At 39.4% G+C, this 27,740-nt stretch overlaps 1 protein-coding gene across 1 annotated transcript in view; it reads left to right on the top strand.

Annotated features, from left to right (window-relative positions):
* LOC118903071 (dystonin-like) overlaps positions 1-27,740 on the top strand; it is a 491,338-nt gene that overhangs the window by 221,663 nt on the left and 241,935 nt on the right.

Below are 27,740 nucleotides of genomic sequence, written 5' to 3'. Positions count from 1 at the left end.
GCTGCTTAGCTGGGGCCACACTATAAGAGCACCTGTCAAAGATAAAATGATAAATATTGTAATGAACCATCAGTTTCATTTCATATAACCAACAAATATTCTGATAATGTTTAAAAAATAGTAGTAGCTATTGCACCTCTACTGTATGCTATGTTTATTAATTAATAATTAATAAATTAATAATAATTTATTAATTGATATTTACAATATTAATACTATTACTACTACTACTAATAGCTGCTAATATTATTTGAAAGCAAACCACATGCCAGGCTGTCACTTTCACGTCTTAATGTATTTCTCACAACAGTTCTTTTTTTTTTTTTTTAAATTTTATTTATTTATTTATTTATTTATGGCTGTGTTGTGTCTTCGTTTCTGTGTGAGGGCTTTCTCGAGCTGTGGCAAGCGGGGACCACTCTTCATCGCGGTGCGCTGGCCTCTCACTATTGCGGCCTCTCCCGCTTCGGAGCACAGGCTCCAGACACGCAAGCTCAGCAACTGTGGCTCACGGGCCCAGCCGCTCCGCGGCATGCGGGATCCTCCCAGACCAGGGCTCGAACCCGTGTCCCCTGCATTGGCAGGCAGACTCTCAACCACTGCGCCACCAGGGAAGCCCTCACAACAGTTCTTATGGACAGGACCTGACTATTTTTTTTTAGTTTATTTAATTGAAGTATAGTTGATTTATAATGTTATGTTAATTTTTGCTGTACAGAAAAGTGATTCAGTTTTATATACATACATATATATATATATACACACACACACACACACACACACACAACCATACATTCTTTTCATATTCTTTTCCATTAAGGTTTATCACAGGATATTGAATATAGTTCCCTGTGCTATACAGTAGGACCTTGTTGTTTATCCATTCTATATATACTAGTTTGCATCTGATAACCCCAACCTCCCACTCCATCCCTCTCCCACTCCTCTCCCTCTTGGCAACCGTGAGTCTGTTTCTGTTTCGTAAATAAATTTATTTGTGTCATATTTTAGATTCCACATAAAGTGATATCATATGATATTTGTCTTTGTCTGATTTACGTCAGTTAGTATGGTCATCTCTAGGTCCATCCATGTAGCTGCAAATAGCATTATTTTTTTATAGCTGAGTAGTATTCCCTTGTATATATGTACTACATCTTCTTTATCTATTCATCTGGATCCTGACTGTTCTTAATCCCCACATTACAGATGATGAAACTGATGCCCAGAGAGGTTCCATAATTTCCCCAGGTCATATAGCTAATAATTCTCAGGATGTGTATGGAAAATAAGGCTAAGAGAGAGTACACGTTTCCTCCACCTGAGGAGGAAGGGAGGATGACATCCCAGTCTGGCTGACTCTAGGTCTTGTTCTCTCTCTACTGCACTAAATTTTTAAGGATGAATTTAGTCATCAAAGCTAAAGGGGAAAGCTGAGCTTATGACGTGACGTTTAAGTTATTTCTGTTGTGGTGTAAGAGATAGGGTACGTAGTAGAGGAAGGGTTGAAAGCTTTTGGAGGAAATGTCTGGTTAAAGGCTCAAAGTGTAGAATTTAGAAGCAAATCAGGTTTTTGTAAATGTGAAAAAATATTTGACTTGGTAATCTTGACAACTTCAAGATTGTAAGAGATAACATAGAGGAGTGTGAAGTCACCTGCTAGTATGTAGGTGACTAATAGCTTGGGATTGAGAAACTCTGAATATCTTCTCATCATGAGGAATAACAATTTCTTTGTGGTAAAGTTCCTCATCAATTAAAAAAGGTCCAGAATAACACTCAGTTCACTTTCAGCAGGGCTGTGTTGAGCTTTGGTATAAGCAGGGCTGTATCTGAAATACAGTTTAGAAAGTACTGTTTTCATGCAGCTTCCTGTTTTGTTGGAGACATTAAATACATTTGTATTAAAACCATTACCAGTTATGCCAGGCAGCATAGGATGAAGTGCCAGAATGAGTAGGAGACAGTAAGGGCTTTACGAGGTCAGAGCCAGGAGACTTGGGCAGCCCTGAGTAGTCAGGGACTGTGACAGGGTAGGGACTTTGGCTTAAGCTGGGTGCAGAGGAGGGGGTGGGCTGGGGCTGTGTGCTGTGCGCCTGATGTACTGGACCACTACGGTTTGCTGGAAGGAGACCAGGTTGGATAGAAATGGTGAAGCCACACCTGAAACTAACACAACATTGTCAGTCGACTATATTTCAGTAAAAATTAAAAAAAAAAAAAAAAGAAAGAAATGGTGAAGCCAGGTAAGAAGCAGTTGTGATGGGTTAGCCAAGGATGTCATTGGAAGTTTTTGAGGACAAAAGCAACATAATGTAACTGGCATTTTAGGAAGAACTGTGAATTTCACAGATAGGCATTAAGGAGCTAGAAGTAACTATATTGTGAATTCTATGACGGCACTGACTGTGTTTGCTGAATGAGGGAACCTACAGGGAGGAGACTACAGGGGCCTCTCTCTTTTAGTTCTTTCCTTTGTTTTGTAGCAGGTACTCAGATGGAGTTGGAGAATGCCTGCTGATCAGATTATAGGTTGGAGGGATACTTAGTGTAATAAATAGATCAAGAAAGCTGGACCTCTAGTCTTATCAAAAAGACAGACCTTAACGGTGGAAAATGTGAAGTTCTGCTCAAAGATTGAAAAATTTCCCTGTAGGACACAGAAGGTCTGGTGGGGCAGCGATTCATGCAGTCAGAGCTGGGGGCTCCTGCTGGCTGCAGATGGACAGCAGTGATGCACCTGCACGCAGTCTCAGGCCGTCTTAGCAGAGCTGAACACGCTCTGGTCAGCCCACAGCCAGCGTGTTTTGTTCAGGTCATGACAGTGCGTTTTAACGGACAGTCAAAAGGAAAGTGACCACAGGAGGCAACCATGATGGTGAACGTCTGGAAACCATCTCTCGGATGAGGGATGACGGAGACAAGTGGGGAAGGTGGCTTTGAGAAGAGAGGATTACAGAGAAATGTGTTTTCAGATGTTGACAGGGTAGTCATATAAGAAAGAGCGCAGTTTGGGGTTTATTTGATCCAAAGATTGAAGATTTAAATTCAGTATAAAACCTCTCTCTAAACATCTGCAGTGCCCAGTAATAGGCATTCAGTAAAGTGTGTTTTGATCTAAGGGTATATTATTAGTTTCTGATGGCTGCTGTAACAAATTACACACACTCGGTGACTTAGAGCAATGAAACCTATGCTCTCACAGTTCTGGAGGGTAGAAGTCTGAAATCAGTTTTTCTGAGCTGAAATCAAGGTGTTAGCAAAGCCATGCTCCCCCCAGAAGCTCTCGGGGAGAATTCCATCCTTGTTTCTTTCAGGGTCTGGTGGCTCCAGCATTCCCTGACTTGTGGCCACACCATTCTAGTCTGCCTCCGCGGTCACAGCGCCTCCTCCTGGTCTATGTGTGTCAGGTTCCCAGTACCTCTCTCTTTTTAAATTTTTATTTTAAAAATTTTATTTATTTATTTATTTTATTTTATTTTATCTTATTTTTGGCTGCATTGGGTCTTTGTTGCTGCGCGGGCTTTCTCTAGTTGTGGTGAGCGGGGGCTACTCTTCGTTGCGGTGCGCGGGCTTCTCATTGTCGTGGCTTCTCTTGTTGCGGAGCACGGGCTCTAGGCGCGTGGGTTCAGTAGTTGTGACACATGGGCTCAGTAGTTGTGGCTCACGGGCTTAGTTGCTCTGCAGCATGTGGCATCTTCCCGGACCAGGGCTCGAACCCGTGTCCCCTGCATTGGCAGGCAGATTCTTAACCATTGCACCACCAAGGAAACCCTCCAGTGCCTCTCTTTTATAAGGATGCTTGGGATTGGATTTCGAGCTCACTGGGATAATCCAGGATAATCTTCCCATTACAAAATTCTTAACACATCTGCAAAGACTCTTTTCCAAATAAGACAACATTCGGTTTCCAGGGATTAGGACCTGATATCTTTGGGGCCACGATCATCCTATTACATATGAACTATTAAAACTGCCTGGTGTGAAGTCAACCATGGCTTCATGGGACAGGCACTCCCCAGCCGTTAGGAAATTTCCACCAAAATCCTGTGGAGATGTAGTTAGAGTCTATCAGAGATGGAACAGAAATGGTTCATGCATTGGTTGGAGGGTTGACTAGGTGGTGTCAAAGATGCTTTCCCAGACCAAGATGATATAATCGTATCATTTGTTTAGAGCAGTGGTCCCCCACCTTTTTGGCACCAGGGTCTGGTTTCACGGAAGACAGGTTTTCCATGGTCGGGGTGGAGGGGGGATGGTTCAGGCGGTAATGTGAGTGATGGGGAGCAAGGGGGAGTTGCAGATGAAGCTTCGCTCCCCTGCCCGCCGCTCACCTCCTGCTTTGTGGCCTGGTTCCTAACAGGCCGCAGACCGGTACCTGTTGGGGACCCCTGGTTTAGAGGACAAGATGTGCGAAATACTAATTAACAGAGATAGACCAGAGATTTATTTTTATATTTTTAAATTGTTGGAAATAATTTTATGCTTTAACAATTTGCAAAAGTAAAAATAGTACAAGGAATCCTGCCCTGGTATGCCCTTTACCCAGATTGACTCTTGTTGACATTTACCCTGTTTTCTGTATCATGACCCCGACACGGTGTGCGTGTGTGTGTGTGTGTGTGTACTTTTTTATCTGAACCATGTGGGGGTAAGTTCTATACCCCATGGCCCTTTCCCCCTCAATACTTCAGCATTTCCCAAGAGTAGGGATGTTTTTTCATAACCGCACATTTACCCACTTCATAAAGCTACGCTGCTTTACAGTCTGTTTTCTATGCCCCAGTTTTGTGGTTGGCCCTTTACACCATTTCCCCAGGGCAGCGTCCAGGTCATGGTCAGCGTTGTATTTAGTTGTCAGGTCTCTTTATTCTGCTTTAACTGGGAATAGTTTCACAGCCCTTTTACAGACTTTTATGACATGAGCATTTTTGAAGACTACAGAGCAGGGGTTTATTTATAGAGAATGGAGGATGAGTTAATAGTAAAATATATTTTGAACTTAAATTTATTTTATGACAAGAAGACAAACCTTTTTTTCCTGGGGAGAGTCATTTAAGTAGTTACAAGTGATTTTAGTGTTTTTTGATATAGTAGTGAATTACCTTTTCAAATTAAGAACACCAAAATTTGACTGATTTCATCAGATAACTTCAGTTCCATCTTGTGATCCATTATAATTTTTCTTCCTCTTGATTTCCTTATTGTTATTATTATTACTTGTGCTCCCAACACAAATGTTTAGGCTGTGCACGTCCTGGACGGGATGCATAACGTGGGTTGTCTGGTTGAATCCTTGTTTAACCAGTGACATTTGGGAAGCTCAGGGAACACCGTTACCTGCCCAGCGTGAAGGGGCTGGAATGTGGCAGAGCTGAGGGTCAGTCCTTGGTCCTTCTGGGGCCACAGAAAAACTCTGTCATCCTGCCCCATTTTGCCTCAGTAGAGTCACAGGGCTAAAGAATGATCAAGAAATGAAGACACAGAAGTAGGGGTAAAGCACTATACTGAGGTACGTTGCTGCTTTTCTCAGTTCTCATCTCTCCCAACATTACTTCAAGTCTTTGCCATGATGGTTCAGCCATAAATTTTTATTTGCATTCTTATCTAATCAATGTACTTTGCAAGAATTTAGAGATATAGATAAAAGTATAAGAAAAAGCCAAGCAGCATTCCTGAAGGTGACAGTTTAATCAGAGAAGGGCACTGACTAAGGCATTTTTCAAAGAAAAAATTACACTTTGATCAGCAGTGCTGACATCTCCTAAGTCATGTTATATAGGGCTTCACCTCAGCGCACGCGTTCTGTAGTGGGTGGATTTAAGCAGAAGACTTGGCTTGTTGTTTATACTGGGCTCCAAGCCGCATGAGGGCTGCCCTGTGTTTGTCTCACTAAACAGGGCCTCTCAGCCCCAGCACAGTGCCTGATACACTGTTTCCCTCAGATCCCTGAGGAATTTTTTGCTTCATGAGTGAATCTGAAACCAGATGAAACTTTCCCTCCCTAGTTTATAATACAGAACTATGACTACTGTGATGGGAAAGTAAAAAGTGTTGCTTTGTTGGGAGTGAGATAAAAGTTAGTCTGGAAGAAAAATAAATCTGTGATGACTTCCTTCTTTCAATGCTGAAGATACCTATTGCGCTACAGGGACAGAAACTGAGGCCCCAAGTCAAACAGGAGTATCGTCAGGACCACGTTTTGATCATCCTTTTGAGGCCTCTGCGTGTTCTTTCCATGGCACAATTCAGTTTCTCCATTCGTGTTGGTAGTAGGAAGTTCACTCATATTAATAGATGAGATTAATGTATTTATCTAAGGTTAAATACATATAAATAAATAAATACATATAATAAAAATACAATAAAAATAAATTAAATACAAATAAATAAGAATACACATAATAAAAATATAATATAAAAATAAATTAATTAAAGGCATATAAATAAATAAGTAAATAAATAAATTAGCTTTGCCATACTTACCTACCGTTATTTTCCTCAGTTCAGAATTTAGCAGAGTATTGGCTAGAGCTAGATTTTCCTCACTTGGGAATTCTCTAATAATATACTGATAATATTAGTAGATTCTCTGTAGCCTTACTGCAGGTAGGGAAGGAAGAAGAAATCTTTTCCTTCTACGCTTCTACGTTCTTGGTTGGGCTGTAGGACAAAAGACAGATTAATAAGAGAAAAGCATACAGATGTATTTCATAAGAGTTTTATGTGATCCAGGAACCTTCATGAGGAAATGAAGACCCGAAGAAACTGTTAAACCTGAGTGTTTTTAACAGTAGATTTGATGCAGAGTAGAGGGTCCTGGGAAAACGTGACAGGACAGAAGGGTGTGAGCTGAGAGTAATAAACTGGGGAAGCTTAGGAAGGCCTGTCTGTTCAGATTCCTGTCACCTGCAGAGATAAGGATGCTCCTTTCCTCCAGGTACAGGGAGGGCACCTCTCACATGAGGGTCTCATGACCTGCTCGGAGGAGAGGGGGGGTGGGGGGAATGACAGAGCCCTGCCAGCACCTGCTGTTTCCCAGCTCCTTCAGCTTAAAGAAGACATTCAGTCTGCCCAGGTGCCCTGTTTGGGGTGGTGTATCCTGAACCCTGTCATGCAGGTGTGGTTAGGTTTCTTTGAAGGTTATCTAAGATGCTCCTTTCCATAGAATCTAACAGAAAGCCCTGTTTCCAGGCCCTGGTCAGTGTTTGCTGTGCTGCAAACCTGAGGGAAGATTCAGAAACTGGTTTAAAAGGGGCTGATAAGGAAGACAAGTAGGAGGCAGAAACCAGTGATGAGAGAGTGCAGAGGGTCTGTGCTCTGCAGGGTGGGTGGGGGAGAACTTGACACAGAAAGTGGGCGGGGTGTCAGGGGCCGCGATGGGTCACATTGGTCTGGCCTAGGAAGTTGGAAACAGTTGCCTATATAATACAGTCATTTGATCTTAACGTGATATAGAAGAGATGTCTGTGTGTGAAAAAGGGAGCGAGGGATGGCTTCAGAGGGAAGCTGTTGAAGCTGGGAAGACTATTGTGTACGTCTAAAAGTGCTGAACTAAATGCCGATGGCCTGGGCTGTGGATTCACAGTGCTAACATATTCTGACGCTGATGTTGGCTTAAAGAATTTCTTTTTTTCCCTTCTTCCAGTCTTATTGAGATATAATTGACGTACAGCCCTGTATAACTTTAAGGTGTGCAGCATAATGATTTGACTTGCATACATCATGAAATAATGATCACAATAAGTTTAGCGAACATCCATTGTCTCATACAGATATAAAATAAAAGAAAAAGAAAAAAATTTTTTCTTGTGATGAAAAGTCTTAGGATTCACTCTTAACAATTTTCATATATAACATACAGCAGTGTTAATTACGTTAATCATGTTGTACTTTACATGCCTAGTACTTATTTGAGAGTTTTGTTTAATTGAGATGATTGACGTGTGGTTATAGGCTCAATTCAGTGCAGGTTTTTAACTGTTCTTTTATCTGTTAGGGATTCACATGTGTATTAAAGCTACACCACCCTAAGTGATCATGAAGGGTATGAAGCTGGTAACAACTGTGGAATCTAACAAACCTAAGTTTAAAGATGTGCAAATTTGGTCAAGTAATATGACATTTTTAAGGCTCTGTGTCCTTAGTTGTAAATTAGTTATTTACATTTACCTGACAGGTCAACTCAGTTACTTTATAATCTTGAAAGTACAAATATACAAACAAATATCTCTCTTATTGATGATTTCCCTGCGTCTTCACGTGCTCTTGTAACTTCACTTGAATAGTTCCCCTCAAATGACATGTTCTAAGGAGTTTTCATATCATTGGCTCAATTTATATCACATTAGTCTAGGTTAATGTTTAATCTTTCACTTATGATGTATTCATGTAAGACGTTCACTTTTTTAATTTAAATTTTTAAATTTTTTATTTTTAAAAATTTTATTGAAATATAGTTGATTTACAGTGTTGTGTTTCTGCTATACAGCAAAGTGATTCAGTTATACATATATATATTCTTTTTCATATTCTTTTCCATTATGGTTTATCCGAGGAGATTGTTTTTGGTTCCCTGTGCTGTACAGTAGGACCTAGTTGTTTACCCATCCTGTATATAATAGTTTGCATAAGATGTCCACTTATAACAACTTTTTTTTACCTATTTTATTTTCAGTTAAAAGAGGAATACGTTTCACAAATGAAAGTAGCAAAAGATCTACCTTTTTTTAGGATTTTCCAACGAGATGTGTATGATATGGTATACAGGAAATACAGAGCATTACTAAAGTACTGTTGCTTAATATTTATGCATGGTATTGAGATGCATTTGTGACAGAATCAATAACTGAAATAAATGTAAGAACATCTACCAACATAATATGGAAAAGAATATATTTTTATTTTAATTACTTCCTCACAATGCATTTTATTCATTCATTGCCAAAATTTTCAGATTCCATTGGAATGAAAACAAAATTGATCCAGGAGTATGCCAACCTTTAAACTGCGTGTCCATTATAGGGGTATGGGAAATGATATTTATTGGCAACGCATAGGTCTTTTAAAATTTTTTTTAAAAAATTAAAAAAAATTTTTTGACTGCGCTGTACGGCATGCGGGATCTTAGTTCCCTGACCATGGATAGTTCCATGCCCCCTGCAGTGGAAGCGCAGAGTCTTAACCACTGGACCACCAGGGAATTCCCCCCACATGCCTTATATTAGGAACTTTTAAAAATATTATTTTGTGGCTTTCTTACCTGCTTAAAGAATTTCTTATTAAAATTGTTCAAGTACTCTTGTTTGTGATTTAAAAAAAAATCTCACAGAAATATACTACTAGTTTTCAAATAAACTTTAGGGACGCCGTGGCATTCGTGATCAGATCGTTTTTTGATACTACAGGTTTACACAGTCCTTCACATATGTCAGTCATTTTTAGAGAACTACATTTTCCCATGTGGTTGAACTAGGGTACAGGGCTGCCCTAAATGCAACCTAGTGCTTGTCCTGATTTACGGATGTTAAGAGCTTAATTAAGTCCTGAGATCAAGGAGCCATAACACACTACAGTGGCCCCCCCACTCCCACAGAGGTGTAGATTTCAAACATTGCTCCGTTTCTCTGTTCATTTCTTACACTCCCCCCGCCGTTTCCCCAGGGGCCCAGTATGTGAGTGTGTCCTCCTGACTCTCCACGTTCCATCCTGGACTCCCAGGGCAGCTGGTCTCTGTGAGGGTCTGGGGGAAGCCCTGATGGAAAAGACTGATGGGCACCAGATTCACTGCAGTGCATAAATATGTCTCTGGTGGAATCTCAGACAGGCTGGAGGAAAAAAAGACACCTGGGGGCAGGGCGGGTAGGAAGGCAGCATAGAAATAAGCTAGTCATGCCTAGAGTGTGTGCTGGTGGGTAGTTTTTCTAAGCTAGTCCTACTTGTTGCAGCATCTTCCCTCACTGTGCTGTGGAGCCCAGAGGAGGTGGTGGGGTGTGGTGGTTGAAAGCACGGGGCCCTGGACTGAGCTGCTTGGGTTCACATGCTAGAGATGTGTGACCTTGAACCTTTTTTTTTTTTTTGGATTTATAAAAGCCTCTCCCTCTTTTTATCTTTAATTTCTATTTAAAAAATTTAAATTGAAGTATAGTTGATTTACAATATCGTGTGAGTTTCAGGTATACAGCACAGCGATTCGGTTATACATGTATGTGTGTGTGTGTGTGTGTATGTATATGTGTGTGTGTGTGTATAAAATTAACTTTGAACCTTTCGAAGTTTCTGTTTTCTCATCTGTAAAACAGAGAATAGTGTCCTTTAGAGACGTTTAAGATCATCAAAGAGCTTCAGGTTTGTACTCCTCTCTTCCATAACGGTGGCAGTGGTGGTCCTGATGTTTGCGTTTTTATGGGTTTGAGTCATATTATTGCCTATATATTGACAAGAGAAGACGGCCAGTATGTACAGGGGCAGTGTTTTTTTTCTATTACAGTGTTGGATGCCAGTTAGACGGTGAACTCTAAATAAGGGAGTGTGTCTTTCATGGTCTGGCCGAGGCCCATGCTAACACCTTTTCCCTTCCTGTGGGTATGGCAGTTGAGGTGAGATGCTGTGAGTGTTGGCAGCCCACTGGATTATTTGTGTGCTGTCACATCCCTGGTTGAGTTCAGCCTAGATAAAATAATCCACAGAGCAGTGCTTTAAAATCTCCAAAAAACAGTACTACTTAATAAATTCTTAAAGAATAGTGTAAAAATTTCATTTCTTAGATTTAAGTACAGTTATACCAAAAAGATATAATATAGGTGCCCTGACAGTTTCTAAAAGTAGAAATGTTTCCTGTAGATCTGTTGTCCAAGTTAATGAGTTTCAGGGTTACCCTTTTTTGAATCTCACAATATGTTATTGTTCCCAAATGTTTTAAACATCTAACTCTTATTATACATAAGCTTAAAAAACTTAAGAAGCCGTATTTGCAGACACTTTGATGTTACTGAGCATTGTATATAACAGAACAGTTTTTAAAAGTCAAGGTATAGTTGATGTACGATGTTATGTAAGTTATAGATGTACAAAATAGTGATTCACAATTTTTAAAGGTTATACTCCATTTATAGTTATCGTAAAATATTGGCTGTGTTCCCTGTGTTGTACAGTATATCCTTGTAGCTTATTGATTTTCTACATAACAGTTTGTACCTCTTAATCCCCTACCCCTATCTTGCCTTCTCCCCTTCCCTCTCCCCGCTGGTAACCACTAGTTTGTTCTCTACACCTGTGAGTTTATAATAGAGCAGTTTTAATGTTTCTTCTTGGTTGTTAAATTCCAAACTTTTGTCTTGTAAATTAATTTCTGATTAAGACTTTTCTTGCTGGATTTAAAAATTAATTTTCCAGAGTTGACAAGATCAAATAAAAACATTTTTTTTTTTTTTGCAAAGAGCAGCATTTTTCAAATCAGGTTCCCAGGGACACCAGTGTTGTGAGATGCCTTGTGGGGATAAAAAGGTTTCCTTTGCCAAAAGAGTTTGGAAAGCAGCCTTCCCAGATTGAAGAGATTTACGGTACATATTAGCATATTAAAGACTGAACTTCTGTGGTAAAGAACCCTGTTAAATCCAGTGTTTCACAAATTCACTTGGTCATGGAGTCTTTTTATCAAAGAATATCTATTAACATCCCTTTGAGAAATCCTGCAGGAGAGTTTTGGAAATGACTGCTTTTAAGCAAGTTTAATTAATTTTGTGTTAATTCGAATCCCAGATTTGGACAGGATCTAGTTAATTTGGTTGTCATTGCAGGAATGTTTTCTCACAGTCTTTCTTATGGGTCATTGGTTTTCTAATTTATAGATAACTTACACTTTTGGTCTACTTGAGTTGTAGCTGAGCTATGTCTTTCATTGCCCAGAATTTTCCTATTATAACTCTCACCCTCTTATCTTGGGACAGCCCCTCAGTATGGTATAAAACACATAGGTCAGCTCTTAAATATGTGAAGAAATTATTTTGTCCCTTTCTTAAAACTTTTCTGTCAGTCAATACTTCCATCTCCTTTATTTCATTTTTATATGATAGGATTTTTATGTCATACTTTTCTTTTTCTAGCATGTTCTGTTTGAGTTTTTACTTTTGCAATTGTTAAGACTCTTGAGTTGAAGGCAGAAAATGAGTTGAAGGAAAGTCTACCGGGTAATCACAGCTGTACAACAAGAGCGTGGGCCAAAGTTATCTACTCCGTAGGTCAACTCCTTTTACGTTATGTTATCTGTGACCTTCCACCTCCCTACCTTAGTACATGTTGACCTGTTTACCTGTTTACTTACCTTTACGGATTTTTTCTCCTTCGTCGAAGGATAACTCCTTTAGTCTTAACCATTTTCCAGTTTTTCTGCAAAGAACAAGTATTGCTTTTATTTTCAGAAAAGAGCAAGATAATGTTATTTTGTAAATCTTAGTCTTTTCCACTCTGAATTTGCTATGGGAAGGAAAGGCAATTGGATAATTCATCTCCTTTGCAGGAATGGCCTGATAATGACTAATGTGTTGCTATTCCTAAGGGTATTTGTGTTTCAAATATCTTGGTGGTAGTTCTGGTGGGAGAGGTCTGCAAATATGGCCTGAGGGCCAAACCAGGCCACAACCTGTCCTTTGGTACAGCCCATGAGCTAAGAATTATTTTTACATTTTTAAAGAATTGAAAACAAATCAAAAGAGGAATATTATTTGGGGACACATGAAAATTATATGAAATTCAAAATTCATTGTCCATAAATAATTATACTGAACCCAGCCAGAGCCATTCGTTTATGTATTATTGTACCACGTGACCCTTAAAGCCAAAAATATTTAACGTCTGGCTCGTCACAGAAAATATTTGTGGAGCTCTATCTCCGGGTGAGGTTTTGTATATATTTAGGGTAAGGTTTTGTGTGTATCACTTTCCTGCAAATCCATTTGTGATGATGGCTTTCTTTTCCTACATGTAAGGCCAGCTATGGTTCTGTGAATGTAGTTTTATACCATAGCTGCATTGACCTGAAACAAATTAGACTGCCAGATATTTTTCCAGCAGAGATGGTTTATTCAAGATCTTCAGACAATTGCAGTTCAGGGTCTGCAGCCTTGGGGAGCCACGTCCAAGTCCCCACATGGCAAGGGAGGGAGCTGCTTTTATAGAGTGGAAAGGAAGGTGGGAGTGCTGTAATTAACAAAGAGTCCGTGGCTTTTCATTGGCTGAGCCTTCGCCAGCAAGGAAGATAAGCCTTTTTCCTGTTGGGCTCTGCTGTCATCACAGGGCTTGAGAGCTCCCCCTGCTGGTGTCCTGACTCTATTTAGTTAGGTTTTTGTTTATTAATTTTTTTGCATCTCCTTTGCTGAATGTGCTTCCCTCTTTGATTTACTTAACAAAATGGTATTTGAAAAGGCCAGCTCAGTACATTGCTTTATTTCTTAGGCAAAATTTTCTTTCTGTGATAATCCTCTTTGAGTCAAGATGTAGTCATGAAAGATATACCCACTTCAAATAAGAGTTTAGTAAGTAAGCTGATGGAAAGCTGAGAAAATGTGTCCCTTGTCCCTCAAAATTAGATCTGTTTCCCAACTAGATCACTGGGTAGCCCTTTAAATTTGACTATTCCATTTACTTTTTGCTCTTCTAAGATAGATTCTCCTTTTTTGGTTTAGATGAAAGGTTTTGTAGTGGTTGACATTGCCAGCTTTTCCAGCTTTATTAGTATTATGATTAGTCCTTTTATTTAATTAAATATTAATTGATTATTTTTGGAACTTTTTTCAATAAATACAAATTATACATGCTTTTAAATGTATTTCTGTTGTGTGTACTTCCAGATTAGAACAGTCTGACATCCGGTCCTATATTCTGGGCACTGTTATTAATTCCTGTTGAATTGTGATGAGTGTAAACATGTCCCATGTGCAAACATTTCTGCCACTCAAGAACTCAAAGGGAGTGTGAGTTAAATATTTTTAAGAGCAGCTTTTAGGAGATATATTTTACATACCATAAAAATCACTTGTTAAAAGTGTATAAAATTGAATGATTTTTAGTAAATTTATGGAGTTGTGACATCATCACCAGTCTAATTTTAAAGCACTTCCATTGCCCCGAAAAGAAACATTGTACTCATTTGCTTTGTTCTTCCCACTCCCCTCAGCCCTAGGAAACCACTGATGTCTCAAGAGATTTGCCTTTTCTGGATATTTCACATAAATAGAATCATTATGATATGTGTTTTTTTGGCTCTGGCTTCTCCCACTTAGCATTGGATTTTTTTTTTTTTTTAAATTAATTAATTAATTAATTAATTTATTTATTTATTTATTTTTGGCTGTGTTGGGTCTTCGTTTCTGTGCGAGGGCTTTCTCTAGTTGCGGCGAGCGGGGGCCACTCTTCATCGCGGTGCGCGGGCCTCTCACTATCGCGGCCTCTGTTGTTGCGGAGCACAGGCTCCAGACGCACAGGCTCAGTAGTTGTGGCTCACGGGCCCAGTCGCTCCGCGGCATGTGGGATCTTCCCAGACCAGGGCTCGAACCTGTGTCCCCTGCGTTGGCAGGCGGATTCTCAACCACTGTGCCACCAAGGAAGCCCCAGCATTGGATTTTTGTTGTTGTTTTGCTGTTGTTTTTCGATGTTTGCCCATGTGGTAGCAGGTATTCATTCTTTTTTATTGTCAAGCAGTATTCCATTCTATGCATATATCACGTTTTGTTTTTCTGTTTAACAGTCGATTGACATTTGGGTTGTTTCCACTTTTTGGCTATTATGAACAATGCTGCTATAAACATAAACATACAAGTCTTTTTATGAACACATGTTTTCATTTATCTTGGATATTCATCTAGGAGTGGAATTGCTGGGTCATTTGGTAAATCTAGTTAACAGTTTAAAAAACTGCCAAACTGTTTTCCAAAGTGGTTGCACCATTTTGTATTTCCACTAGCAATGTGTGAGGGTTCTGGTTTCTCTAAATCCTTGCTAATACTTGTTCTTGTCTGTCTTTTTGATTTTAGCTATCGCGTTTCTCTAACAAGTAATGACATTGAGCCTCTTTTCATGTGCTTATTGGCCATTTGTATATCTTTGGTGAAGTATCTGTTCAGATCTTTGCCTGTTTTTTGGTTGGGTTATATGCCCTCTTATTACTGAGTTTTCTTTTATCACTTATGCTTTTGGTGTCATTTATAAGATATCTTTGCCTAAGCCAAGGTCGCAAAGATTTACTCGTATGTTTTCATCTAACAGTTGTATAGTTTTAGCTCTTATATTTAGGTCTCTGATCCACTTTGAGGAAAAGGTCCAAATGAATCCTTTTGCACATAGATATTAGTTTCCTAGCGTCAGTTGTTGAAAAGATTCAACACTGAATTGCCTTTGTTCTTTCATCAAAAACCAGTTGTCCATAAATGTGTGAGTCTATTTCTGGATTGGGTTCCATTGATGTATATATTTTTACCAAAAACATTTTTTAAAAGATTCTTTACTAAGTCTTGAAATTTGATTTATATGAACACCATTCTGTCATTGGTCATTTATCAGACCAATTTAGATGGGTCAGGGGGAACACTTAGAAGACTTGGTGTTCAGGAATGGCGGTCTCCCTCTGCGTGTTAGTCCTTCAGCAGCATTTATTTAGCTCCAACTGTGTGATAGGGCACGATGCCAGGTACTAACTCTCACAGATGCCGTGGTGGGCCTTGCAGGCAAAGACAAATCCCCTGCTGGGAAGTAGGTGGTGGAGTTCATAATTTTATTTCCTGAGTTTCTCTTTTTTTCCCATCACTGGGCAGGCACTCAGGGGCCCACAGCCGAGGGCAAGGCTAAGGTCACAGGCAAAGTACAGATGACTAATCTTTTATTTATTGAACAAAACTTCTTTGACAGTCTGCTGTGTGAAAGGTAATGTGCAAAGCATGAGGCATTTATAGTGAGGCCCTAAGACACAGCTCTGTCCTTTTAAGGGGCTTCTGCTTGTGTATATCATATACGTAAAACTATTCTTTAAGGAAAATGATGATCGGTGTCTTGGTATAAACCAAGGAATGTGGGAGGGCAGAAGAGGGAAGCCTTCATGGTTTGGGCAACATTAGAGCTTGACCTTGAAGGAAAAGTAAGATTCAATAGCTGGAGGAGGAGTGGGACAGAACAGCATTTTGGGTAGAAGGAATAACCATGAAACAAGCAGAGAAATACAACCGACAGTGGGGGCTTTGAGAATATGACCTCAACTATTCAGCCAACATTCCTTTCAAATTCTCTTAGCTTTTGGGACTGGACATGCAGCTGTCCCATTAAGGCATTGGGACCTACATGGCCTGCAGTGTACCCACAGCTGTGTCCTGGGTTCACCTTTGGAAATGTGGCCCCTGATTTGCTAGGTGGTACCTGGCTCCAGCCTAGTCTTGGTGAAATGTGTCTGTTTAAAAGAGAGGATGCTCAGAACAGGGGCTGGAGGGGAAATAGTGTCCACTTAGATTTTAGGCTTTAGTATGAGATATACACGGGCATCGCCTCTGATTCTGGTCGTGAACACCTGCGCGGAGTAGCTGTTGAGCATTTGTGGTCCATGAGTCTCTGTCGAGCAGATTTGCATCTGGAAATTTGGCAAAATTGTAATGTCATTTAGGAGATGATCACTTTTTAAAAATTGAAGTATAGTTGATTTACAGTGTTGTGTTAATTTCTGCTGTACAGAAAAGTGATTCAGTTATACATATATATACCTTCTTTTTTTAATATTCTTTTCCATTATGATTTATCATAGGACATTGAATATAGTTCCCTGTGCTATACAGTAGGACCTTGTTGTTTATCCATTCTATATATAAAAGCTTACATCTGCTAACCCCAGCCTCCCACTCCATCCCTGGGAGGTGATCACTTTGAAGAAATTGATGGCATCTTTGCAAGTTTGAATCTTCCCACAGAAGATATAATTCTGTAGCAGAGATTTGTTTCAACAACAGCATATATAACGTTTGTCAAAAATGTTTTTCATTAAGTAATTAATGGAATAATCCAGTATTTATGATTCCATCCAAACATATCTGTTTCCTAGGTATGTTTAGCAGTGGTTTTAGTTTGGAAAATATAAATCATGGTACTGGGGGCCTTGGAGTTTCATCTGGATTTAAGGAAACATTTTAACAGGCAAGAGGTTTTAGGCATTAGCATGGATGAGAGCAGAGGCAGAGGAATTGCATCGTCTGGGGGTGTCTTTAAAAATAGTTTCCGTGTTCATCTCCCCATGGCAGTTGTCTTGGTCATAATCCCGGGTTATTTCAAAGGTTTAATGAGGAGGATGCAACCAGTTGTTCTCAGTTGTTTACTTGTAAGGACTTGAGGACATGGGCTTATGTTTAATGAAGGGTGAATTAGTTGCATGTAAAGTATCAGAGAGCATCATGGTATTGTTAAGGCCTCAGAACTATAAAATGTGCTCCTGAGAGACCCCTGAGATTTTCCATTCCTTGAGACTTCAGAAGACGTGAAGCAACCACTTGTGTCATCCCCCTTTGGAAGTCTCTCGCCCAGTGTTCTGAAAGGGACACGGGAAGTGCCCGTGTTGGTGTGACGAGAAGGCAGCCCTGCTCGCCGGCTCCCCCGCCCTGGCGCCTTACCCACAGTACCTGCCCCACTCCCTCCACGAGGGTCCTGCTTCCTCCCCAGCCTGCAGCCTGACTCATCTCATAACCATTCCAGCAAGTGGCACACACATGGCTAGTCATCCTCCGTGAAGGAGATGAAGTTAGTCCTTGAGGGCTCAGTTGGTTCTTGGCTTTTCTGTGTGCCCTGTGATTGTGCTTCTTTTTGCTATAAACAGCTACGTTGTAAAAGGTATTTTATTCATTTAAAAAAAATTTTTAATTGAAGTATAGTTGATTTACAATATCATGTTAGTTTCAGGTGTACAGCACAGTGATTCAGTTTATATATATCTATATATATATATGTAGATATGTATATTCCTTTTCAGATTCTTTTCCCTTATAGGTTATTACAAAATATTGAGTACAGTTCCCTGTGCTATACAGTAGAACCTTGTTGGCTATCTATTTTATGTATAGTAGTATGTACATGTTAATCCCAACCTCCTAATTTATCCCTCCCCCACGCCGTTTTCCCCTTTGGTAACCGTAAGTTTGTTTTCTATGTCTGTGAGTCTCTTTCTGTTTTGTAAATAAGTTCATTTGTATCATTTTTTTAGATTCCATATATAAGCAATATTGTATGATATTTGTCCTTCTCTGTCTGGCTTACTTAGTATGATAATCTCTAGGATGCTGCAGGTGGCATTATTCCATCCTTTTATATACACACACACACACACAACACACAACACACACACACACACACACACCCCATATCTTCTTTATCCATCCGTCGATGGACATTTAGGTTGCTTCCATGTCTTGGCTATTGTGAATAGTGCTTCAGTGAACATTAGGGTGCGTGTATCTTTTCGAATGATGGTTTTCTCTGGATACATGCCCAGGAGTGGGATTGTAGGATCATATGGTAGCTCTATTTTTAGTTTTTTAAGGAACCTCCATAGTGGCTGTTACCAATTTACATTCCCAACAACTGTGTAGGAGGGTTCCTGTAAAAGGTATTTTACATGGTGCCAAAAGGAAAGAGGACAGTTCCTATTTGGGGCAAGTGTCCACTTCATTGTTGAATTACTGTGGAACAGGTCTGGCATTGACAGCCTGTAGGGCATTTGAAACAAGCCCCAAGGAGATGATTCAGCTCAAAAGTATTCAGTAAGCAGAGTTTTTGTCACTCCCCTCTGTCCCTCTCCTGGACTCTTCTCTCCCCACTCAGCAGCTGCTGAGGGTCCTCCTGCCCCCTCCTCAGCGTTCAGAGCTCTTACTCTGGACTCCCGGGTGCCCCGCGGTGCCTCCCTCCCCCTCCTCCAATCCCGAAAGTTATTCCATCTTCTTGCCAACCATGGTCGAGGCTTCTTTGAAATGGATAATAGACAGGTGTTAAGAAGAAAATCAGTCTGCTAAAGTGACTTGGCATTAAGGGGCAATGACTGGTATGTTTCTATATTCCAGGAGCTGTCTTTATTTTCATCTAGGAACTGGATATATTTACCTGAATGCATCTCCAGTTTCTAATAATTAATCTGAACCTAACTTAGGATGTTGGAGTCATTAAGTGGGGGTTTATTGAGGATGTACACATTTTTTGAACTAGTTGTAAATTTTGGTCATGTCTGTAACTTAAATGAAAGTTTAAGAACATAATTTTACATGATTTTTCTTGAAAAATATGCACAATTCTGTTTCAAAACTTTTCCAGTAAAAGCTAGAATTTGACAATACAGTGGAATCTGTTTAAAATGTTGGTGATAACGGAGCAGGACTTTGGTACTGTAGCTATGGGCTACCTGTGTCAAACAGGCTCATTTTACGTCCAGTTCTGTTTTTAGGACTTGGCACATATGAGCTCATGTAGTGCATCACTGGTTTAAAAGTATTCAGCAGAGTTGTCATCATTTGTCTTGTGACATCACTGTAGTCACACATTTACATTGCTTTCAAAATTTAGTTTCATTGACTAGCTTATTAACTATTCATTAGAAGTAAGTGATTCTGATTCCCATTTTCTCAGCTTTTTCTTCCTTTTGCCCAGATTGTGAGAAGGTGAATGGGAAAGAGGTGAGTATAAAAATGCCAGTAATTGGTTCCTTTCCTTTTCCTTATGTTATCATTGAAAACTGCTCTGGTAGATTAGGACTTGCTGTGATTTCTTGAAGTGATAAATAGTTTAAAGAAAGGTTTATGTAAGTAATGAGCTAGGAAGATATTTTATAAACTTTTAAAAGGAGAGGCCCACATCCTCCTGCTAAAACATCGCTGTATTTGATCCTCAGGACAGTCTTGGGCAGAAACATCCTTTAGTCTCATCTGAAAAAGCCCCCTCCTACCTTTTAAAGCCTACATGGAGTGGATGACGCTGATGTCTTTGTGAACCCATGCTCCTTTGTTTGACATTGTAGTATAGAGGTTGTTTAGACCACATCTTTTTTTTTTTTAATAAATTTATTTATTTATTTATTTATTTTTGGCTGTGTTGGGTCTTTGTTGGTGCACATAGGCTTTCTCTAGTTGCGGCGAGCAGGGGCTATTCTCGTTGTGGTGCGCGGGCTTCTCACTGCAGTGACTTCTCTTGTTGCGGAGCACGAGCTCTAGGCGCACTGGCTTCAGTAGCTGTGGCTCGTGGGCTCTATCTAGAGCGCAGGCTCAGTAGTTGTGGTGCACGGGCTTAGTTGCTCCGCGGCATGTGGGATCTTCCCGGACCAGGGCTAAAACCCATGTCCCCTGCATTGACAGGCGGATTCTTAACCACTGCGCCACCAGGGAGGTCCCTAGACCACCTCTTTAATGAAAATTAACTTCAAAAACAGTGGGCAGATACAAAATAATTAATATGCAGAGTAATTGATTTCTGAGTTTATTTTTCCCTTTCAATTACATTATTTATAAGTGTTCAGCACCAAGGCCTATACAGCCCTGCAGGCGATAAAAGATCCACAGGACAATGGGGAGACACATGCAAAAATAGATGTTTGTCTGTTTTCCTGTGGACCAAAGGGAAGACCTGCAAGGAAAGGTAGACCCAAATCAGACCAAACCAAACCAGAACCAGCCACCAAACCCCAAACAAATTGTTACAGAAAAGAGCTTCTTGATTTAAAATTTCTGAAAATCAGAATCGCCTTTTGTAAAGATTCCTACGACAATGGTGAAACTGTACAGAAGAGAGTATAAGAAGTACCAGGGTGAAACCGTGACTAAAATGCCCCCAGATCATTAAGTGTTTATCAGTAAGAAAGATGCTCTTATTTTATTTAACAACCTGTAGTTCTACCTTGTAGTGAAAGACTAGAGAAGACCTTGTTGTTTTTTGCTTGTTTTTTAACTGATTGTAGATTGTCAACCTGAAAGCTTAAAAGAGAAATCTTCTTTGTCCGAGAACTAATCAGGTCCAATATGGAGTAGACAGATTATTTGTACTACTTAGGGCCAACACTGAGTTGTTTAAAACTCTTCATTATTTTATTCATTAATACCCTATGATATATAACAAATATCTTTATTTTATGGCTAAAAAACAGTGAAGGAGATAAATTATGTATGGCCTTAATGCTGACCTAATATACTGCCTAGGAAAAAGCATGATCACCTGTTTATTACATCAGATAAGGATATTTCCCTTTTATATTTTTACCTGCACCAATTTAGAATTTATGGTAATTTAGGAAGAGTCTGAGCTGTGGTTTTATTTTTTCACCATTCTTAAAGAAATAGTACTGGAATAAGTTTGTAATAACTGTTCAGATAAGGCACCTAAGCGAATACATTGTTTTGAAGCATTTCTGTGTATTTTTAAAGCATCAATTTACTTATCAATAATTGATATGGTAACATATTAATAGAGTAGGACTTGTAAGGCGCTCTCCCAGGAGAATGTGGTTGCTTATTTTTCCTGAGTGTGTTTGTTTGAAGTCAAAAAATTACATTGGAAAACATTTTCCCTTATAGTTTTCCCTGAAGCTGACTGTCCCCTTTCTCTCCACCCAAGGCAGTGAGGTGCTCTCACTTGGGACAAGCCTTCTTTTATTATTTATGTGGCTTTCTAAAGATAGGGGTTGTTTTCCAGAATACTGTGTCCTTCAGATGTAGGACTGCTTTAAGAGAGGCCTGGCAGTCCTTTCTGGCATTTTGCTCCTTGCTGCTGGGTTGGGAGGCATGCATTTTACCAAGGTTCACTGATGGAGTGGCCTCTGTTTGCTTTTCTCCCCCACCGAGGTACCTTTCCTCCATCCTTGCCTACAGATTGGACCTTTGGCGGCTTTATCTGTGCTTCAGGTTTGCTCAAGATAGTTAGAAGGTTTATATTGGTCAGATACTGTGTCCTCATTCTGCGTGGAAGCCTTCAGTGGCTGTCTTTGCTTTGCTCAGGGAAGGTCTGTCCTTGTTCAAGTGGCAGGTCAAACCCCCTCCACGCCCCGGCCCCCTTCCACCCTCATCCCCTACCTCACATTTCCTTGGTTCACGGGCGCTTTCCTTCCCTGAAACTCACCCTACAGCTGCACGCACCCTCACCTGGCTCTTTGTTCTGGTTCTTTCTTCCACCTGGAACACTCCCATCTTTGTGGGGGTACTTCCCAGACTCCAGACCCCTCTGTAAATTTCTGTCATCCTAGCCTGTGGGCCTCAAGAGGTGGCATGCTCTTATTATTCAACTTTGTACCCTTAGAAGTCAATTGATACCCTGGCATATGATGGATGCTTACTAAATATTTGGTGACTTGAACCGAACTGCAACTCCACTGTGGCAGTAAGTTTAGATATGGGAAGTAAAATTTTTGTGGAATTTGTCTAGATTGACATCAGCCACTGCAGAGTCAGACTTTTGAAAAAGGTATCCTTGAACATTACATAAGCAGCTATATGATGATCTGATCTTCACAGTTGAATTCGATTTAGCCCACGTAAAATCAAACAATTACAAGTTAACAAAATAAAAATTTTGAGTGGTATTTTGAACAGTTAAGCCATTTAGATGATACAGACCTGGCATGATCTACTCTGTTCTCTATCAAAATTAAAACGGAAGTATTTAGTATGTCATCACCAGGACCTTGTTTGGAATCTCAGCCCACCCCCCTTCTACTTTTATTTCCCTTCCTTAGGAAACTCTTCTTAAGCAAAAGATGAGCGCCCTCTAGGGGTGAACTGTAGGTGCAATGCTGTACACATGTTTTCAAAAGCACTGCAAAATTCTGGGAGTATTGTATGAAATATAGAAGAGGATGCTTCATCCCTGTTATGTAATTCGAGTTATATAATTTAACCACAGAGTGTCTCAAAGTGCTTTCACATTGCTCATCACTTCCTTGAGCACTGTTTATTCAGACAGTTTTTTGTCCCACAGGGAGAGAATATCCAAAATGGGAAGAAAGAATGTTTTATTAAAAAGTGAAAGCGGAAGGTTGAGACTGTTGGCAGTTTGCAGTCATCTGTGAAGGAAAGTTACCAGGCCAAATGTCTATGACTCAGACTTTGGACAAAATAAAAGGCTTTTCTGTGTCAGCTTAACTATTTAATCCCTTCCTTTTTTCACCCCCAGTTGATCACATGATCAGATATTTCTCTACGACCCCAGTTATTTTCACGCAGTTCATCCATTACCACTCCTTCCCCATAACGTTAATTTTTCTCTTTTTTTCCATAATGTTGATATTTAATTTTTAATTAACATTCTCTTTTACCCTATTCTTTTGTGGTGAAGAAAATGAGCCATTACTTATAAAGCACTTAAACAGGGTCAGGTGCCTAGTAATAACTCATCATTTATATATTTTTGTTTATTTTTGTTAATGCTGGAGTGATAAAGATGAGAATAATGGTATCTTACATTTATGTAGTGTTTTTCATATACAATATTTCTCTAGACCCTCAGAATGATCCTCTGAGACAGGAAAAACAAGCAATATTCCATGATAACCAATGACTCAGGATGTTTTCAAGCATTATAGAAGCTAAATTAGTCTGTTTATGTATTTTTTTCTAAAATTCTTAAGAAATTAAGCCAGAAGTCTTAAGAGTAGCTTTCCATTTTACATATTTTCTCTTTTAAGTTGACACATTGATTTTTTTAAAACAATGACAATTTTATTTTCAGATCACAGAATTTTTGTTCTCTGGTTTGAACTCGAGGCCTTCTGTTTTCAAACTTATTTTGCAAGTGAGAAAATTGAGGTTCGGAGAGTTTGGGCAGTTGGTACTAGTTCATGAGACCTATGGCAGAAACATGGCTAAAATCCTAATTTTTTTCCCCTTTATAACATGTTTTCTCTTTTCCTAACGTGGTTTTACTTGGCATAATCTTCTTCTTCTCTAAACATGCCTAATTTAATTTTTCTTTATTGTTGCATAAATATGATGGTGGAAAAGGACACCTTGCTGTGGAAAGTTTCTCTGATGTAGATGGTTTGGTTCAATCTGGCAAGTTGTGAAATTGCTTTCCTGTGAAATATGTGTTCAGAATCATACCCATCTTTTTTTTTCTTTTATTGAAGTATAGTTGATTATAATGTGTTAATTACTGCTGTGTATCAAAGTGATTTGGTTATACATATAAATAATTCTTTTTTTATATTTTTTTCCATTATGATTTATCATAGGATATTGAATATAGTTCCCTGTGCTATACAGTAGGACCTTCTTGTTTATCCATCCTATATATAAAAGCTTACATCTGCTAATCCCAAACTCCCAGTCCATCCCCCCACCAACCCTCTCCCTCTTGGCAACCACTAGTCTGTTCTGTATGTCTGTGATTCTGTTTCTGTTTCATACATAGGCAACCACAAGTCTGTTCTCTATGTCTGTGATTCTGTTTCTGTTTCATTAGATAGGTTCATTTGTATCCTCTTTTAGATTCCACATATAAGTGATAGCATATGGTGTTTGTTGTTGCCTTTCTGACTTACTTCACTCAGTATGACAATCTCTAGTTGCATCCATGTTGCTACAAATGACATTATTTTGTTCTTTTTTATGGCTGAGTAATATTCTATTGTATATATGTACCACGTCTTCTTTATCCGTTCATTTGTCGATGGACGTTTAGGTTGTTTCCATGTCTTGGCTATTAATTACACCCCATCTTTAACTGTCCTGAAGTGAGAAAGACAGAGGAAGTGCATGTGGATTGAAGTGTGACTCAGGCAGGCCTCAGTGGATAAAGGGGACCAGAGCACATGGCATACTCAGCTCTGTGTGTTGGTTACTGCCCTGCGGGACCCCATCCTGACCGTGCACTTGTGTCCTACTGTACCTTCTGAAGATGTCAGACCTGCACTATGGAGCTGTCTGTTTTGAGGGATTCAGTAGCTGGCCAAGGGTCAGGAGCTGCATAATGTTGTTTATATAAATGTGATCTCTCATGTCCCTGCTCAGGCTTTTAGAGTTAGTCTGCTTTCTGGTTACACTGGAGATACATAGAGGAGTACATAGATTTAAATGCAGTGATGTGCATGAAATTCACAAGCTTAGCTCCTCTGCCTTGTTTTTTTAATTGAGGTATAATTGACAGATAACATTGTATTGGGTTCAGGTGTACATCATCATGATTTGATATTTGTATACATTGCAGTATGATCACCACAAAAATCTATAGTTACCATCCATCACCAGACAAAGTTACCTTTCAGGATTTATTCTCTTGGCAGCTTTCAAGTATGTGCTACAATATTATTGACTATAGACACCATGCTGTACATTACATCCCCATGACTTACTTATTTTATAACTGGAAGTTGGTATGTTTTGATCCCCTTTGCCAGTTTCACCCACTCCCCATACCCCTTCCCCTCTGGCAAACACCATTCTGTTCTCTGTATCTGTGATTTTTGTTTTGTTTCGTTTGCTCATTTGTTGTTTTTTTAGATTCCACTTATAAGTGAAATTTGTTCTTCTCTGTCTGACTTATTTCACTTTGTCTAATTCCCTCAAGGTCCATGTTGTTGCAAATGGCAAGATTTCATTTTACTGGCTGAGTAATATTCCGCTGTTTATATACCACATCTTCTTTATTCATTCATCCATCTATGGACATCCTCTGTCTTGTTTTTAAGTAGGCCCTTAGGCTTATAAATTCAAGCTCATGGCTTGGAATAAGACCACGTGAATTCTTACAGTGCTCTAGTATGTGAGTAGAAAATTAAGTATTAGTACTCATTTCATAAAGTTGCTTTTCTGCACGCATGTGTGTCATGTATGTCATAGATTTGTTCCTGAAAAGATCCTTGGAAATTGGTTCATCTCTGAAATGTAATTGAGTATTTCAGGGGATTGTCTTTTAATGGTATTTATTGAATGGAAGGTAAATATTGAGTTGGCCAAAAAGTTTTTTCTGTAGCATCTTATGGAAGAACCCAAACAAACTTTTTGGCCAACCCAATATTTAATGGAAGGAATAATCTCTTTGTAACTTATTTGGATATGTATAGATTTTCTGAATAAGGATTGCCTGAAATGTGTTATGATATGCTCTTGTTTTTAGAAAAATGAAGTATTTTTGAGCTTTCTATTACTGTTGTATCTTGTGACACCAAAGAGTCAGCTGATATTCCTTGGGAATTAGGAAATCAAAATAAAAATGTCAGCTTGTGAAAATGGGGACACTTGGTTAAAAGTAATTTGACTGTTTCAGTTTTCCTTGCCACTTTATAGGTACTATTGGCATTAGCAATTACTTAGAGCTATTGGGCCCGAGTTTAATGCCTATATTTTTTGTAGTAATGATGCATAGATGGATAATTGAATATTAAATTAATGGAATATTAAAAGGTTCTGTGACTTAGGCAGAAAGTCCCAAACTACTGTATGGGAGGTGGTAAATTTGATACAAAACTCTTAAGGGAAGTTTTTTCTTCACTAATCAAACGTATTTTCTGACAATAAAACATACTGCAAAACATGTAGATAGTCAGTTAAGATAATAAAATTTAGCTGCTTTTTTAGACCCAGAAGACTTACCCATCAAAGGCTTGCTTCTAGTTTCCATTAGGCCCTTTCTTGCTGGTTGCTCTGTAGTCAGAGAGTTTTGACTATACTTTGGATCTCTGTATTATTTTCTGCTGTATATTCACTTGACATTTTGCAAGCGCAAAGGAGTTTGACTCATGTGTATAAACCTCCAGAGTGTACCGCACAGACAGGGAGCATGTAGGGCTGTGCCCGAGTGATGCAAGGGGGATGCTGGTCTCTGCCTCTTTCTGGACCACTTCCTTGACTCCTTTCCTGAGAGCAGCGCAAAGTAACGCAGCCCAGAATCCCCCAAAGGTGAGAACGTGGAGATGAACCAGCCCACTGTGGGACAGCCATTCTCACAGCCTGCTCTGTCCTTGTCTGTCTGGCAGACACCTTACAGTGGGCCAAGCATTCATTCACAGGAAGTGTCCCTGTGTGGCTAACTAGCAGAGTTTGGGGGAAATCTTTGGTGGTTTGAGCTCTAAAATCAGAAACTTAAACGAGGCCTGTTAACTTGCAGCTAGTGTAAATGTGGTTATGAAAACCCTCCACTGGGAGGGATAAATTAGGAGGTTGGGATTAAGATATATACACTACTATATATAAAATAGATAATCAACAAGGACCTACTGCATATTACAGGGAACTCTGCTCAATACTCTGTAATAACCTATATGGGAAAAGAATCTGAAAAAGAATAGGTATATGTATATGTATAACTAAATCACTTTGCTGTACACCTGAAACTAACCCAACATTGTAAATCAAATTACTTCAATGTAAAGTAAAATATTAAAAAAGAAGGTATCAAAAAAAAAAAAAAAAAAAAAGAAAGAAAGAAAACTCTCCACCACAGCAAGATTTATGCTGTGCAGAAGAATTTTGGACAGAGGTCTTATGACCTCACATATATGAATTTTTAAAAGCCTTTTATTTTGAAATTATCATAGACTCACAGGAATTTTCAAAAATAGTATACAGAGTCTCATGTACCCTTTCCCCAGCCTACATCTGTGGATTTTTAAAGTGTGGAGTGTGTGCCTCTGGCATCCTGGATTTTGTGGCCCAGAGATTAGGAAGACCAACCAGGGGATAAAAACTCACCCCTCTTGCTGAGGTGGCTTTGGTTGCTGTATCAGGAATCATGATTCAGGTCAGGGCATTGCCTGT

Source organism: Balaenoptera musculus, chromosome 11 (assembly GCF_009873245.2).
Source record: "Balaenoptera musculus isolate JJ_BM4_2016_0621 chromosome 11, mBalMus1.pri.v3, whole genome shotgun sequence".
NCBI classification, from domain to species: Eukaryota; Metazoa; Chordata; class Mammalia; order Artiodactyla; family Balaenopteridae; genus Balaenoptera; species Balaenoptera musculus.
This window is presented reverse-complemented; position numbering and strand designations above follow the sequence as displayed.